Below are 16,865 nucleotides of genomic sequence, written 5' to 3' on the forward strand. Positions count from 1 at the left end.
TTCTGTGTCTCCCTCTTTCTCTGCCCCTCCCCTGCTCACTCTCTGTCTCAAAAATAAATGAACACTAAATAAATAAATAAATAAATAGCAGAGATAAATTAATGTGGCGGGGAGAGGCATCTAGGAGATACTTTATGGGTGGCAGAATTTTGGTTTCACATGTGGTAAATTAGTGTATGTGTGTGGGGGGGTAAAAGTTCAAGAATTATTTATCATTAAACAACTGATGGTTATGCTGCTATTTTAATAATTTCAAAGAGAGAAGCAGAACAGAAATGTAGTACATTTCATCGATACAGCTTTAGTTTTCAGTCTTTAAAATGTGAGTTCTCAGGACACCTGAGTGGCTCAGACGGTTAAGCATCTGACTCTTGACTTCGGCTCAGGTCATGATCTCACAGTTTGTGAGACTGAGCTCTGCATCAGGCTCTGCGCTGACAGTGTTGAACCTGCTTGGGATTCTCTCTGTCCTCCCACCCCACCCCCGCCCCTCTCTGTCGTGTACACACACCCTCACACTCTCTCAAGACAAATACACATTTAAAAAATGTGAGTTCTCAATATGCATAGTGTTTATATTTTTGAAATATAATTTGAAATTCTTTAGCATATATAAAGAAGTGAAATTGTAGAATTTTTTTCCACTTCTGTTTTCCAACTCTGTTCACTAATTTTAATCAGTGGTAGAAAGTTCTATGACTTTAATCAGCGGTAGAAAGTTCTATGACTAAGTCATAGAATGTTATACAATGGGCTATAACCTAGGGATTAAAAGTAATGGCGTTTCCAGGCAGCCTTAGACCCCTGAGATGAACCTGTGCTATCTACTGGAGTTCTGAATCCACCAGACGTATGCTTTTTCGGAATGGTGGAACCATAAAAGAAGAGTAGGACTTCGGAAAAAAAAGTAACAGAAATTTAGCATACTTAATAAATCGGGAACTTTGTTGTCCTCCTAAGAAGGATAATGGAGATATGAATGTCAATTCATTGGCAATGGCTTGTGTTCAGAAGGAGGTCTATTGATTATTTCTGTGCTACACTACCTGAATTTCACTGTAATGCAAGAACTAAAATTTTGATCTTTGGTATTAGATACCTGAGTTCAGCCACTGATTAAATATGTGTGACATTATCTTTCCCAGAGATAGCTACAATAGTAACTCCCATCCTGTGTTATCTTTTGTGACAAGAACTTGTCACAGCCCCCACAAAAAGTGGAGTTCACTTCTCCAGCTCCCAAATCTGGGCAGGTCCTGTAACTGTTTTGACCAATTGAATATGGTGGAAACGATATTCTGCCAGTTTCAGGCATTTCCCTTAACTGGCCCAGCATCCCTGCTTCCCGCCTTTTGGAAGCCAGCTGCTGGTGAAGGAATGCAAATGCTCTAAGACCACCATGCCACGAATAGCCTAAGCCCTAAGGACAGGCTGTGGAGGATAAGGGACCCCGTGGAGAATGAGAGAGGTCAAGGAGAAATGAGCTGGCAGACATGTATGAAGAAACCATCTTGAGAGTGAGTGGTTTCTCCGATCCCACTTGCCCAGCAGATACCACATGAGTCAGAGACAAAACATCTAGCCAGGCTCTTCCTGAATTCTTGACCCCCAAAAGTATGAGCAAAATAAAACCATTGTCTGGCGTCACAAAGTTTAGGGTTAGTTTGTTAAACAGCAATGATTACCAAAACAATGTCTGAGCTTGGGTAATTTATCTAGCTCTCCTGAGCCTCAATACTGTATGTAGCCAAGTCACCATGACTTCTAACATTGCAATCATCACCAACCAACATTATCATTACCTTAGCTATTAAATAATGGAAAACAAATTATTTGAGTACTATCTATAAATGGACTTTTGCAGTTACAGGTTGTCAGGGTTTGAATTTTGTGTTTAAATCCTTATTCTGTCACTGAACAATTGTGTGACATTGGGTGAGTCACATAATTTCTCTTAGATTTAATATACTTCTCTGTAAAATAGGGAGAATGTGGTGCTTATTTACCGAGTTGTGATGGTTTTTTTTTTAATTTTAATTTTATGTGTGTGTGTGTGTGGTAAGAAAAGAACACAGCAAGAGATCAGCTCTCCTAACAAATTTTTAAGTGTCCAATATATTATTGTTGAGTCCAAGGTACCATGTTGAACAGCAGATCTTTAGGGCTTATAGGAAATGGGGAGTTACCCATCAATGAGCATAAAGTTTCAGTTAAGCATGACGATGGTTTAACGAAATAATTCACTGTATTATATCATGTTTTGACGTCTTAAAAAACATTTCCTGCTCGGAGTAGACTGTGCCTCCTGGCACTTGCCAGCTCTCAGAGATAGCAAAAAACTCAGCCAAGAGGATCCCTCTAATATGAAAACTCGCCAATCCACTGTCATATCCCTTCTCTCTGACCATGTTCCAGGAGGCAATAATCTCTTGTTTAATCATCCCAGATGGAGGTACCAGACAACTAGGGGCCACTCCTATAGCTTACAGTCTGCCGAAATTATTCAAACTAGCCAACCCTAAACTGTTTATCCTCCCTGTCTTGGCTTTCCCACAGAAACCCTAGTAAAAGCTCAGGCATAAACCTATCACTGTCTCCAGCAACTGCTTCCTGATCAAAACCTGTGTTCCTCCGTGGCCCTGCGTGACAAGCCATGTCTCTTATTTCTAGGGGAATTGTGAATGACATTAAACTTCTCTTTAAATAGCATAGATCTCTTGGTGCCATCACTCAGTCACCTTTATAAATTAAGACCCAGGCACAAAGCCTACATACATGTGAGGTACCTAACATAGTATTTGATACATTAATAACAGTTATTTCGATTAGGGATATAATCTGTGAAATAACTCTATGAAACCCCAAACATTCTAACTTGAAAGTTACTTGCTTTCAAAATAATAGCTGAATTTATACTGAGACCATTTTATGTTTTCTTATGATCTCTCTTTAGATGCATTCCAGGTAGGACCATAAACCGTGAATTAATATCTTGACCCCAAACACGCTAACATGGACTATTTCAATATTCTTTATACTCATATATTGCTGTAGAGTTTTAAAATATTCTGTTGCATTATCTCACTCTGACCTCACAACTCTCTGGTGAAACATCAGGGCAGTTTTACTCACCCAATCTATAAGTGACAAACCTGGGCCAAGAGGACCTATGGCTCAAAAGTGGCAGAGGCAGAGTTAGAACATATGGTCTCATTCTGTTTTCTTCACTAGTACTCATCAGAGGAATAATGAGAACTTTCTTTCCTACTTTACCTACAAAAACTCTACTGACTCCAGGTCAACTTCAAATGCTGTCTCCTCATCAGATGGTCCTTTGGTGTCCCCAATTCAGAAGAGACTTTCCACCTGAATCCCTGTCCTTTGTTGGCTGTGGATGCTTCTATCCATGATATTTGACACCATATGGTGGATATACGCGCTGTTGGCACAGTGAGTAGGAAAAGGTCTTTAGAGTATAAACATTATGGGGGCACCTGGGTGGCTCAGTCAGTTGAGCATCCGACTTAGGCTCAGGTCATGATCTCGTGGTGTGTGGGTTTGAGCCCCGCATCGGGCTCTGTGCTGACAGTGCAGAGTCCACTTTCAGGTCCTCTGTCCCCTTCTCTCTCTGTGCCTCTCCTGCTTGTGCTCCCTCTCCCAAGAATAAATGAACATTAAAACAGCAATATCAACAACAAAAAAACATGATATCCAACATCAAGCAGGCAGAGAACTAACCAGAAGCACCACGCTGGGGATTTAATTTAGAGGCTAGAGTGATATTTAAAGGAGTGAACACTACCAATGTTCTAGTCATGTTCTAATCATATAATCATGACCACGGTGGAGAGTGCCTAAATTCCTTTTCTTAATTGTCAACAGTGTCTTATTCTAATTGAATCTCAACTACATATGAATAAATAAAAAAATGAATGATAAATAAAATTTTGAGACAGCTATAATTACTAATTAAAAAAAGAATCTTGGTAGAACTAATTAGAGGCTGAGTGCTATGAAACATTAACAGTAAGAAAAAGAGTTTATGGACTTCACGTCTACAATGGTACCTACTCTGAATTAACATCTACAGAGGTGAGTTTTTATAAGCAGAACAACAAGCTTCCAGCAGGCAAATTATATATGAGGTTCCACAGGAAACTTTATGATGGATTTTAAATGTGTCTGAGTTCTACACGTACGAATTTAAACTAAGGAAGTAATTTTATAAAGATAGATACTGACTGGCAGCACTTTTATAATAACAAAAGTAAATGAATAATCTACTCAAAAATAGAAATTTGTTACCAAAAATCATAACATACGCAAACAACTAAGTATGATGCTGTATATATTATATAAAATAAATTAATAATTATTATTATATTATAAAAGTATATTTGAGAGAGATAGCCATTATTTATTTTAGAGTTCCAAAGGGTTGTAGAATTATTAATATATAATATCTCAAAGAGTCCATACCAAAATGTAATCAGTGGTTATCTCTGATTCATAAATTTATGGACAGGTTTTTTACTTTTGAAAATCTATATTTTCTAATCCTTTTACAATGAACCCACAGTATGTATGTAGTAAAAAAGTAAAGTTAAAAAAAGACAGTAATGTGCTTGGATTGTGCTTATGCTGTAGGACTGAAGATGAAATACACATTTTGTTTCCAAGATTGATAAAACTAAATTCATAAAACTAATAGTGAAAGTTAACCTTTAAAATAAAGTAAAAACACAAACTAATTTGGGTTAAATACTTGATGAACCAAATACAATGCTCGTTAGCATTACGATGTTAGGGCTTGAATCAGAAATGAAATTTTAATGAATATGACTTTTCTTCTTTATCCATACATTTTTTGATACTATGACAAGTTTGTATAACAAAACAAAAGCATGGTGTATAGAGGGAAGTAACGTAAAAAGGAATATAGAATACTTAAATACAGGAAATTAAAAAAAAACATTTCTGTTCAGGGTTCAGGCATACTGTCAAATGTATACAGAGACTGGAATTGACATTTTCTCAGTGTGCATTGTGAGTTCAGTATTTTATAAGCATTGCCTCACTTAATTATTATAACAACTCTAATGAAGTGGATATGTTTTTTCCTACTTTCAGAGGAGGAGAATGAAGGTCAGAGAAATCAGTCAACCTGAGGGAAAAAGGTTACCCAGATGGTGAATGGCAAAACCAATAGGCAGACCTGTATCTATCTGATTCCAAGCCTCCTGATAGTTTTGTTATGCCTTCACCTATAACTGATTTTCTCCTTGGAATACTTTTGTAATTTGACTTTACATTCTTGAGGAAGAGATAAAACTTTTATATAAATAGCCTAAAACATCTCTAGTGAACGGTACATTAGATATCAGTATAGATATCAAATAAATTCTTTTATTTATATAAAATCCACTGTTAATTTTAAGGATGTTATTTGAATTATACATGACCCCAGGCCGTATCTTTTCTTAATATATATAAATTTATTGTATTATATCCCATTATACAAAGCCTTTATTTTTACTCTACTTAAAGGCTACATTAAAAAAGATGTAGCATTAGAAATTAACAGTATAAGAAGTTCAAAATTCAGGCTTTATTTCTATGCTTCTGGCAAAATTAATTTTTTAAAAATATTTTTTATTTAAAAATTTTTTTTAATGTTTATTTATTTTTGAGGGAGGGAGACAGAGACCGAGCATGAACAGGGGAGGGGCCGAGAGAGAAGGAGACACAGGACCCAAAGCAGGCTCCAGGGTCTAAGCTGTCAGCACAGAGTCCAATGCGGGTCTCAAACTCAAGAGCCGTGAGATCATGACCTGAGCTGAAGTCGGACACTTAACCTACTGAGCCACCCAGGAACCCTCTGGCAAAATTACTTTTCGCATAAAACCTCAGGCAAAACCTTGACATTAGCAAACATTTTTTTTCTTTTGAGGTATCCCACACCATGTCCTCTGAAACAACAAAAATGTTGGTTTGATTACAACATGTATTAGGAAAAATATATCTGATTTATATTAAGAAATGAAAATGATACAGTTATGTGCTGTGTTACTTGTTTTATTCATAAAACTAAAAGCACATCTTCTAAATTAAAGGAGGCCTGCAAGGCCTCAGGTCAGTGGGAGGTAATATAATCCACTAAACAGATGAGGGGTATATGAATGTGGTTGTGGCATTTGTAGAACCCAAACTTGAGCCCTGGCAGATAAATTTTGTCCCAGAGCTCAACAGGATTCAGTCCAAAGGAATTGGTGTGCCTGTGTTTTCACTGCTTGTTTGAATAACCACCCATATCAATGTCATGTGCATTGCTTGTTAAACAGCAATAAGGAACCACACCCCAGAACTAAGCATCTTTCAAGCCTATAAATCTGTAACTATAGAAAGCTAAAAGCTACCCAGGATATCCTTAGGTCTCTAAGTTTAAGAACACTGCCCTGATCCTCTAAGAATAACATTCTTTCTGAAAAAGCCAAGGAGAATGTTCTTTCAATGATCACAACAAACTTAACAAAACTCCCAAGAAACTTATATTTCAATGTTTTGGACTTTGGGGAAAGGATATCGAATATTTAAATGTATTTCCTGTTTAGCAAACAAACAAACAAAAAATCCTTTCTTGGAACATGAAATATTTCTTCTCCCAAGCAAAGTAACAAAAAAGGTTAAGATCCAGCAAATCACTCGTGTTCTACTGTTCCTTTCCTAAATCAACTCAAAATTACTCTCCTGACACGTACCACGAGCCATTGTCCTTTTTGCCAAAACAAATGTAGAATGAGTGCACACCTTTCCCAATGATACAGAGTGAATTAATAAATCCCTGTTGACACTTGCTTCTCAACTTGAATACTGTCTATGCTCTCAGAACCTGTATTTTTGGCTGCTACTATATATCTCATGCTCTCCCATAGATGGTGCTTCTAGATCCCCAAATTCTGTGATATGTTGGCAGATCACCCCATTAAGGCATCTGGACTTCTCATTGTATTTGATTGATGCAGTGTTTGTCATTAAACTTTCCAAATAGCTGCTGGTTTTTGGTTTTATGGTTTTAGTGGCTTCTTGGGCGAACAGGTCATTTCAAATTTCTCTGGATGAAGTGTGCACAACAAACCCTCTTTAACAGAGACCAGATTTTATAGTGTGATATTGGTGGAACTAAGTTCCATTTTCTTTTCCACTAGATCGAGGGTCAGCAATGTATGACCTACCAGGTCAAAGTTGGCCAGCCACCTGTTTTTGTAAATACGGTTTCATTGGAACAGAGCCACAATTATTTATTAGATATTATTAGATATTGAGTACTTGGAACAGAGCTGGTATGACTCGCCAAGCCTAAATTATTTATTATCTGGCTCTTTACACATGTTCTTTGATGTATGTCAAAATCTATTGGTTCCTCAAATATCATTTCCACTTTCACAAGAGCGGGCAATTCCTGGTTGATACTGAAAAGACATCCAAGTGCCTGTGAAGCTTACCAAGACCACCGACATTCTGCTTTAAATTATCTACTTCTCCTACAAAGAGTTTACAGGATTAGAATATTTTCTCATAGCAGCCTGGATGACTGCATACCACAGATGTGTGTGGCCAAACACATTCTCTGATCCCCAAATGTTCATCCATACAAGCCCAGAGGCCAAGGGCAGAAAGTGGTCCCACCTGCGGCTGAGATGCCCAGGTTACCACCCACCTTACCCTAGGCATGCTACACCAGGAGTCGACCCCCCTGCCAGGCCCATCATTCACCCAGCCCGAGGCAGTGAGAAGGCTGGCTTACAAATTTAGGTTTTACTGCCTTTATTTTTCTTTTTCCTTTAATATTTCCTGCAGCAAGCATGGCTATTCAACTTGTTACTCTGTATTGGTCAGGTTTCCTTAGGTTATACTGCAGTAAAAAAAAAAAAAAGACAAAAACAAACAAACAAACAAAAAAAAACACCTCCCAAATCTTAGTGCTTACAACAACAAAGATTTACTTCACGTTTATGTTACAAATTAGCTAGGGATTGTCTCAGAGATTGCTCCAAATGTCTTCTTTATTCCAGAATCCAGGATTGAAGGAGCAGGGGCCCTTTGCTACAGACCATTCTAGGCACAGAGTGGGAACAATGGCACAACTTTGTGATAGCTCTTAAAACCTCTGCTCAGACGTCCCGTATGTTTGTTCCACTCTTATTCCACTGACCAAAACCAGTCACATCCTCAAGCCTGATAAAAATCGAATGGAGAAATATATTCCTCATAGAGAAAGCCTACTTCAAGTTCCATGGCAAGGTACAGAATTACAATCTTGTTACAGGGAAGACCAAGAAAAATTGGGGGTGAAAATACAATTAATGACCTAGTTTTTAAATGTATTTTATTATTTTTTAAATTTTTTAAATGTTTATTTCTTTTTGAGAGAAAGAGTGCATGCACACGAGTGTGGGAGGTGCAAACAGAGAGGGGGACAGAGGATTCAAAGGAGGCTCTGCACTGACAGAGGAAATCCCAATGCAGGGCTCAGACTCACGCACCACCAGATCATGACCTGAGCCAAAGGTGGATGCTTAATGGACTGAACCGCCCAGCTGCCCCAATGACATATTCCTTATGTTTTTAGAAGTGGGATGTATTTCTGATTTTGTAAAGTGTCACCTCCTCAGGACTGGGAACTTAATTTGGCCTCTGATCCATTTAAATGCATGAATCCAATCTGGATCTACGCTGTATCCGCCATCCTCTGAGGGGTTAAAGAGCCTTAGAGCCCTGTCTTGCCTGGTAGCCAAACTGTTTCTGAAGCCACAGCCTCAAATATTTGTCTGTCTCAATTTCAAGTCTTAACAAGTCTCTATGTAAAACTGCAATTCTAAATAGAACACTGTGTTTTGCTTTTATAAGCTTCAAAGGTTTTTATGGGCTGGATAAATGGTACATGATATGATGATAAAGTTAAAATCCTGTTCTCATACCCACATCCACCTGCCGACCTCTGGGGGAAAAGGTAAGTTTAAATAGAACTTTTTGTATCACTGATGACTTTTAAGCTAATGGCTCTTGCTGAGATCATTCCAGGAACTTTTTTTCAGGATGGATTCAGAGCCAGTTTATCAGATTTGGGTGAAAAAATCAACCTCACTGTTTTGTAGATGTGGGGCACATACATTTATATAACTACTTTTTTGATCTTTTTTCCTCCTTTGCTCTTTTTGGCTTACCCATCAGGAATTATTTATTAGACAACTTTTATGTGCCATTCATTGGGTATTCCCTTCCTCTTTGCTCATCCAGATTTCTTAAGCCTTAATATGCTGGCCTAGGCTGACAGGCACCACAGAGAACATTCTGGACTAGGCTGGGTTGGGCTGCTGGGGGAAAGTCTGTCAGTGAGCAGCCAGACTGACATTCCTCGGGAGTGTTGCCCGCTTCCTAGCCACGTATGGAGAAATAACCTGAAGTCATTATCCTCCAGTGAGGTCCTCTTGGCATGCCGAACATGAACTTGTGACTGTAGGCCATCCCAACTGGGATGTAAGATATGTATTACAAGGCTATTATTTGCTTCAGATGGATTCATTATGAGGGCTTACGATTTTAAAAACCTATTTACTTTTAAAATTGGTTATGTATTCATACAGCACAAAAATCAGAAGTCGCAAGGGAGGGTTATAGTGAAGATGATTCTTCCATCCTTGTTCTCAGCTATTTACAGGCTCTCTCCGAAAGCAACCACAGTTATCATTTTTTGTGTGTCTCCCCCCAGAGATATTCTCTACAGATGCATGTATGTTTCTAATCAGATCTCCTTTGCTTCTTTTCCTTCCTTTCTGCCTTCTCTCTTTGGGGGGGATGGTACCCCTTCTGCACTTCATAATATGTTTTCGAGAGCTTCCTTCCCACTACATATAGAGCCGCTTTATTCATTCTGCCTATCGAAATGCGAGTATTACGTGTGGAGACTAAGGACCAAACCACCTGCTTCCAAATTCCAAAGCCATCACTTATTAGTTTGAGGCTTTGGGAAAATTACTTAACCTCTCTCTTCTTCAGTTCCCTTATAGGGGTGTTATAATAAGTAAGCAACTTATAGTTATCCCTGGCACCCATTAAGTTCTCAAATAGGTTACTTATTGTCATTATTTGTTGTTAACATATTCCTGTGAATAGGTATTAATACTGTACAGGTATATGGTATTAAATAAATATAATTTATGTAATCGATTACTTATCTAGATAGATATTTAGGTTATTTCTAATCTTTAAACATTTCATATAGTATTCAGTGAAGATATGTATTTGCAAGGCTCTTCAAATAGAGACCTTGGGGCACTTCAATTAAATGGGCAGATAGGGATAGGTTATAAGAAACAAAATATTAATAATTTACATTTGCATAGCACTTTATATCTTTAAACACTGTTTCCTTGCATTATCTCATTTAAACTTAAAACTGCACAGTGAGTCCATCAACTTCTCTCCATCTTCTCTCCATCTTTACCACCATCATCACCCTTCCGGAGTGCTATCAGCACGTCCCCAGCACATAACGAGAAATATGGCACCCTGTAGGTGTCAAAGAAAATGTACTGAGTGACTGAAAAAACTAAACGGGAAAGAGATAATAGATGTAAAATATGGGAGCAGAGAGCAGAAAGTGGCAAACTTCAGTTACTAAGGTCTAATGGCTGGAACTACTGAAGCCAAATCTCAAGGCTGCTCCTTGTAACACCATCCGGCGCTCTTGCAGCAATACTCCGCTGCCTCTCTAAACAATGACCATGTAGAGCTACCCCCAGCTGAAGATCAGCAGAAGAGAAGGTAAACCTTGCCTCTTGCCCAGTTATCATTGAGGTCCCTGGGATGACAATATTCTCTTTACACAATCCCCTTTAAAGGAAACTTATCCGTGAATGGATCTGTAGTTGTGGGTGTATTACAAGGGCAATTCTTTCGTAATTCAGAAAACTGCCTTAATTTCAAACAACTTGATTATGTTTTTTCTTCAGTGTCTTTGGAAGGGAAATTCTAATACATGATGATATATTGAGGGAAGAATGGATAGTGAAAATAAACTTCTATAAAAATGTGAAACACGGTTGTTAAGGTAATTTCTTAACAGTTGGACTTGCATAGCTGGTATTCATATATATATTTTAAAAGCTTATAGAACCCAAGGACCAGCAAGTACGAATACTACTTAAGATACCATCAGAAGAGGGGCGCCTGGGTGGCTCGGTCGGTTGGGCGTCCGACTTCGGCTCAGGTCATGATCTCACGGTCCGTGGGTTCGAGCCCCGCGTCGGGCTCTGTGCTGACAGCTCAGAGCCTGGAGCCTGTTTCAGATTCTGTGTCTCCCTCTGTCTGTGACCCTCCCCCGTTCATGCTCTGTCTCTCTCTGTCTCAAAAATAAATAAACGTTAAAAAAAGAAATTAAAAAAAAAGATAAATAAATAAATAAAAAAGATACCATCAGAAGAAACTGTGGAGTTTCCAAAACAGAAACAAGAGCACAGCCCAAATAACTATGGTAGGACCATAATATTGCTGATTATTTACTTCCTCATCTCCACCCTTAAATGGATCTCACCTGCACCTGCTCACCACCCAGCAGCTCTCCGCTGACATAAAAACACAGGGCTTCCGGGCAAGGTGAAAATTCTCCATGGTTTAGCCACTCCAGGGAAACCTATCAAGTGCTTTCCTCAAAAGATTTCTCAAATGTTAGCTTAGTCTGTACTCCCAGCATTTCTCAGACTATGACCTGTGGACCACCTATATCAGAATCACCTAGAGTGGTTCATTAAGAGGCAGAGCCCTACCCCAGACCTACTGAAATCAAAGTACAGAAGGTGGAAGCTGGAAATTCAGGATTTAACTAGCAATCCGGGTGGTTGCCATCCACACAAAAATTTAAGAACTACAACTCAGTGATTTACAAATTACTCCCCAAGTTGTTCTAAGTTATAAATGGATCCACTTTTCCAGGAAAGATTTGAATTTCTGTATCAACTCTGGAACATGATCCTTAAATCTCAGCAAATTACAGGAAGTTGCTATTGCCTAGCAGAATTTTGTGTTCTTCATTAAAGTAATTTGTGGTCTAATTTTAGTTCCCCAAAGACTAGAATATAAAAGCCAGAATCAGTCTTAAAAGAGGAAATTAATTGCTTGCATTGTTATCTTTCTCAACAGAGGGTGAAGTGCTTATTAAGTGGAATTTAGAATACTAGTAGACTGACAGAGGCAAAGTAACAATCAAGGTTAATCTTTATAATAGATATTTTTAAAAAACATTAGGCAGATTCTAAATTTACTTTTAAGATAGTAGATAAAGGGAACAAAATATAATGGATCATAAAAGGTAAATGTCCATGAACTTCCTGCATGCCTCTCTATAATCACCTGCTCTCCTTATATTTCTTTCCTGGGACTTTAATATCACATTTCTGGAGAACTAAGTATAATAAACATTTTTACTTAAACAACACAAATATCCACAGTAGTTTGGGACAAGAAAGATACAAATGTCCTAAGTAGGATACATTTCTGGAATGCCAGAGGATCACAGTAAAGTGGGGGTAGTATTGTAATAGCATCCCTTTCATGCACAGACAAAGCTGTGACTTCAAACCTTGTCTTCTTCAAGCCAGGTCACTACTCAGCCAATCGTTCTTTTACAAACCAAGGATCAGGCTCTCCCTGTATTTTGGGGCCTGCTAGTTTACCTTGCTGTTGCATAGACAGAGGGAATGTGGTCCTCCCCGCTACAACTATCCCATACCTTGCTGTTTAAGCCAGAGCTTCTAGGGAGATAGATGTCTGGGAGCTCAGCTTTCAGAGGCCGAGGGAGGAGACAAGTGCCTGGGGTTCCTGCCGGCATCCCCACTTCAGCCAGAGTATCTCCCCTTGCCCGTTTTACACACCAGACTTTGGCCACAGATGCCATTTGAAGTAGGAGTCTTGTGGCTAACAAAAACATAATGGAAATCACTGTCCAACTGAGTGTGACAGGGGACTGAAAAATATGGGACACCAGTGAGCTAGAAATGTTTCTATCTAACCGTACTTTCTCCAACTTCTATGCTGGTTTACTAGCTCTTCGTTCTACCATCCTTTAAATGTGGTGGCTTCTCGGTCTCAGTCCTTTGTCCTCTGCTTTCCATTGGCACCCCCTCCCCATTGGCAGAGTAATCTAGTCTGGATGGCTTCGCAGTTGCCTTCTCTCTGTAGATAAGCATCACATCTCCCTATCTCTCATTTACAAGCATGTGTCAAAATTCATGATTAGAGAAACGAGATAATCCGCTCAAGATCACGGAGACTTGAGTGGCCAATGGTGGACATAAAATCACTTCTAAAGCTAGTGCTTTAACCCCTGTGCATCTTTTGCTCGGAGCCCTCTCTCACCTGAGCCAAAGTACATGTGTCCATCTGCTTTTTAAAAGATATTTAATGATTAGAAATCTTCACATCATGTCAAATTTGACATATTTATAAATGAATGGTTTTCCCCCAGAAGGAAAAAAATCCTTCCTCAATCCCCACTTTTTCCAATTTTTTAATGTTTTCATCTTATTTTTGAGAGAGAGACGGAGTGCAAGTAGGGGAGGGGCAGAGAGAGAGGGAGACACAGAGGCAGGTTCCAGGCTCCGAGCTGTCAGCACAGAGCCCGATGCGAGGTTCAAACTCACACACTATGAGACCATGACCTGAGCTGAAGTCCAACCTTAACAACTGAGCCACCCAGGCACCCCCTCAGTCCACTATTTCTATCAGCGGCAGATCGTCTAACAATCTCCTGAATTCAAACTCAATAGAATAAATGCTCAAAAAATGCTATCAAGTCTTACCTTGAAATAGATTATACCTGTCTGGTTCTTTATCCCTACCACCATCTTTATTTAGACCCTGTTGCCTTCACGCCTCATCTGTGCAGAATCCTTTTCATGTGTACCTCTGTTTCCATACCAGGTGCTCTCAACACCAAAAAGCTGGGTCCCACCTCCAAAGGTGCTGATGTAGTAATTCCGATAAAGTGTCCCAAGGAACACTGAAATACAGCTCTAGCCTTTCCTCATGAGATCATACCTATCTGAAATCGCCAAAACTACTCACCATCACTCCAAAACACAAGGTGGGGAATATGAGTGGGGGTGGGGGTGAAGAGATGACCTAGGAACTGGAAACAAACTGTTGGCTATCAGAGGCGGGGAGGGGTTGGAGGCTGGCTAAATAGGTGAAGGGGATTAAGAGGCAAGTTATAAAACAAAAAGTCATAGGGATGTGATGTACAGCATAGAGAATATGGCGAATGATACTGCAATAACTTTTCATGGTGACAGATGGTAACTAGACTTGTCATGGGGATCATTTTGCAATGTATAAAAATATTAAATCACTAAGAGATATTCCTGAAGTGAATAGGACATTGTATATCAGTTGTGCTTCAATAAAAAAGAAATGACTCCAATTCATCTGGGGGGAAAAAAGATAAATTGGAACAGCTAGCTCTTTTCTGTGAGTCAGGCACACGGCCAAATATTGCTAATACTCCCCCACCCTGAGTAAAATAAACAGTGACAAAGAGATGAATAAAACATAATTGGTACCATACAAAAATAAACCCTTGTCTACAAATTACTCACGTTAACAGGGATGGAAGAAATTAACCAAGAAATAGAACTGGTAAAATGGTTGTTTATAAAATAAACACATCCTCACATCATATTACAAAAATTTTCCAGATGGATTAAAGAGTTAAAATTAGAAGAAAAAAGAAGAAATAGAAAACTAGGGGAGAGTCTAGGCAGATTTTCTCTTGGCTGGTAAGAAGAATCTTCTCCAAATAAAAATTATGAGAGAAATCACAAAGGAAAAATCAGATTTGACTATATACTGAAAGAAATGCCAAAAAGCATAACAAAGTTATAAGGCAAATGATAAACTGAAAGCCTTTGTCATAAAAATGGTATTCTTTTATCTCTAAAGGCTGCAATGATTGGACTGGGTCTAGCTTGTGAAGGAGAAGAACTTTTTGAATGTATTTCTTCAGGAGAATTCATGTTTCAAATAAAAGTGTAGGCATTACTCCAATGTAGTAAACATTCAGTGGAGGAGTGGCAGAGTTTACAAGGGCAGCGGACTGACTCCAAGCCTCCCTGAGCAGTCTCACCTCTTGTCTGCAGCAGCCATGAGACATGGCTCAGGGACCCAGCAGTTCTGAGAACCCACCACGTAAACCCTGATTGTAGGGCATTTGCAAAAGCACACGACTCGGAACCATGTGGGCAGTGGACGTGTGAACCCGTGTAACGCCAGCGCGTGGCCCCTGCCTCTTGGTGCCTTGGCAGGAGACATTTCTAGGACCAGGATGTGGACTCAATTGTAACTTGGATGTATTCCATCTCATTTCATTTCCCTTCGCAGAAAATGATCCCCCCCCTTGTGAGAGACATCCATGAAAATAAAACCAGCAAGAAGACAAGCAAAATGTTCGAGACAGAACATTTTAAAATGGAAAGCAAAATAATTATTTTCAATCGTATACTATCTCAAACATTTTGGGTTGTCAGGGGACCCATTTCAAACTTAGCTGAGCATCTGAGCTACCCAGCACTGGGTGTCTACCAACAACTTCTTTAAATGAACACTGTCCCCCAAAGCCTGCGCCAGCCACCGTGTCTCCTCCTTCCTTTCTGAACACATGGTGCGCATTCCTGCTGCTCAACTTGGTTCATATCCTTCCCCTCACTTTCTCCCTATTGAAATTCTCCTCATGTCTCAACATTCAGTTCAAGCTTCCTTGCCCCATGAACATTTTTCTGAGCTCTTCAGGACACAGCAAATTCTTTCCCCTTTGAAACTGCAGCACTGACTTTCTGTACCAATTATCTGTCAAACTGGCCTTGCAACATCTCCCTCCAGTATTGTTACTTACCTTTAACTGTCTCCTTAAGAGGCAAGAGTACATACTACCTTCAATCTGTTGTTCCTAACTCAGTTCTATGTTCACAGTGTGTGTATAGAACATGTTTGTCCAAAGATAGTCAGTAAAAGGATCAGGCTTGATGTCAGACTGATGTGGGTGGGGTGTCGTCCTAAGTCTGTAATTCAATTTTCTCATTTGTAAAATATGATACTACATACTCCTTAGGATTAAATGAAATGTGAAGTACCACATATAAATTTATAGTGCAGTCTTTGGCACAAAGAAGGAATACAATAAATCATAACTATTACTTGTAATCATCATCATCAGGTCCTTCAGATCAGAGATTATCTATATCTATGATGTACCCTCACATCATTATTTATTCAACAAATATTTATTATGGCCCCTGTTGCATGCCAGGCATCAGAGACACTGCAGTAAAAATGGCAAATTAGTTTCTGTCCTCATTGCATTTACGGTCTAGTGGGAATTGGGTCTCATCACAGGAACCAAATCTTAAACCATTAGGGCAAGAAAGCATCTATAATAACTTCTAAGTACGGTACACTACATTGCTTTATCAATCCATTTGTCTTCATAGAAGCAAAAAAAAAAAATCCAAAATCTTTCTATGTTAACATATCCACTCATCATATTTGAATTCTTTATTTTGCATGTGACAGGATTTGATGATTTTTTTTACACCTCTGATGGCTTCCTTTCCTCTCATTTCCAAAACCTCCACTCACCACTGCTTTCTCCAAAACAAGCCCTTTAACTCTATTGACAGCTGTTGTTGGAGAATCTCCTTACCCTCAGCTAAGTAAACATTTGAAATAATGATAATTTTTAAAAAGGCTGGCATGTGCACACATCATCTCTTAGACTAGTGCTTAGAACTCTATAAATTTAGGGTCTCATTGTTTTT

At 39.0% G+C, this 16,865-nt stretch overlaps 1 pseudogene; it reads right to left on the reverse strand.

The window, feature by feature from the left end:
- Window positions 1-15,363, reverse strand: part of LOC125924234 (tigger transposable element-derived protein 1-like) — a 28,885-nt pseudogene extending 13,522 nt beyond the window's left edge.
- Window positions 15,364-16,865: the final 1,502 nt, after the last annotated feature.

Source organism: Panthera uncia, chromosome F2, assembly GCF_023721935.1.
Source record: "Panthera uncia isolate 11264 chromosome F2, Puncia_PCG_1.0, whole genome shotgun sequence".
NCBI classification, from domain to species: Eukaryota; Metazoa; Chordata; class Mammalia; order Carnivora; family Felidae; genus Panthera; species Panthera uncia.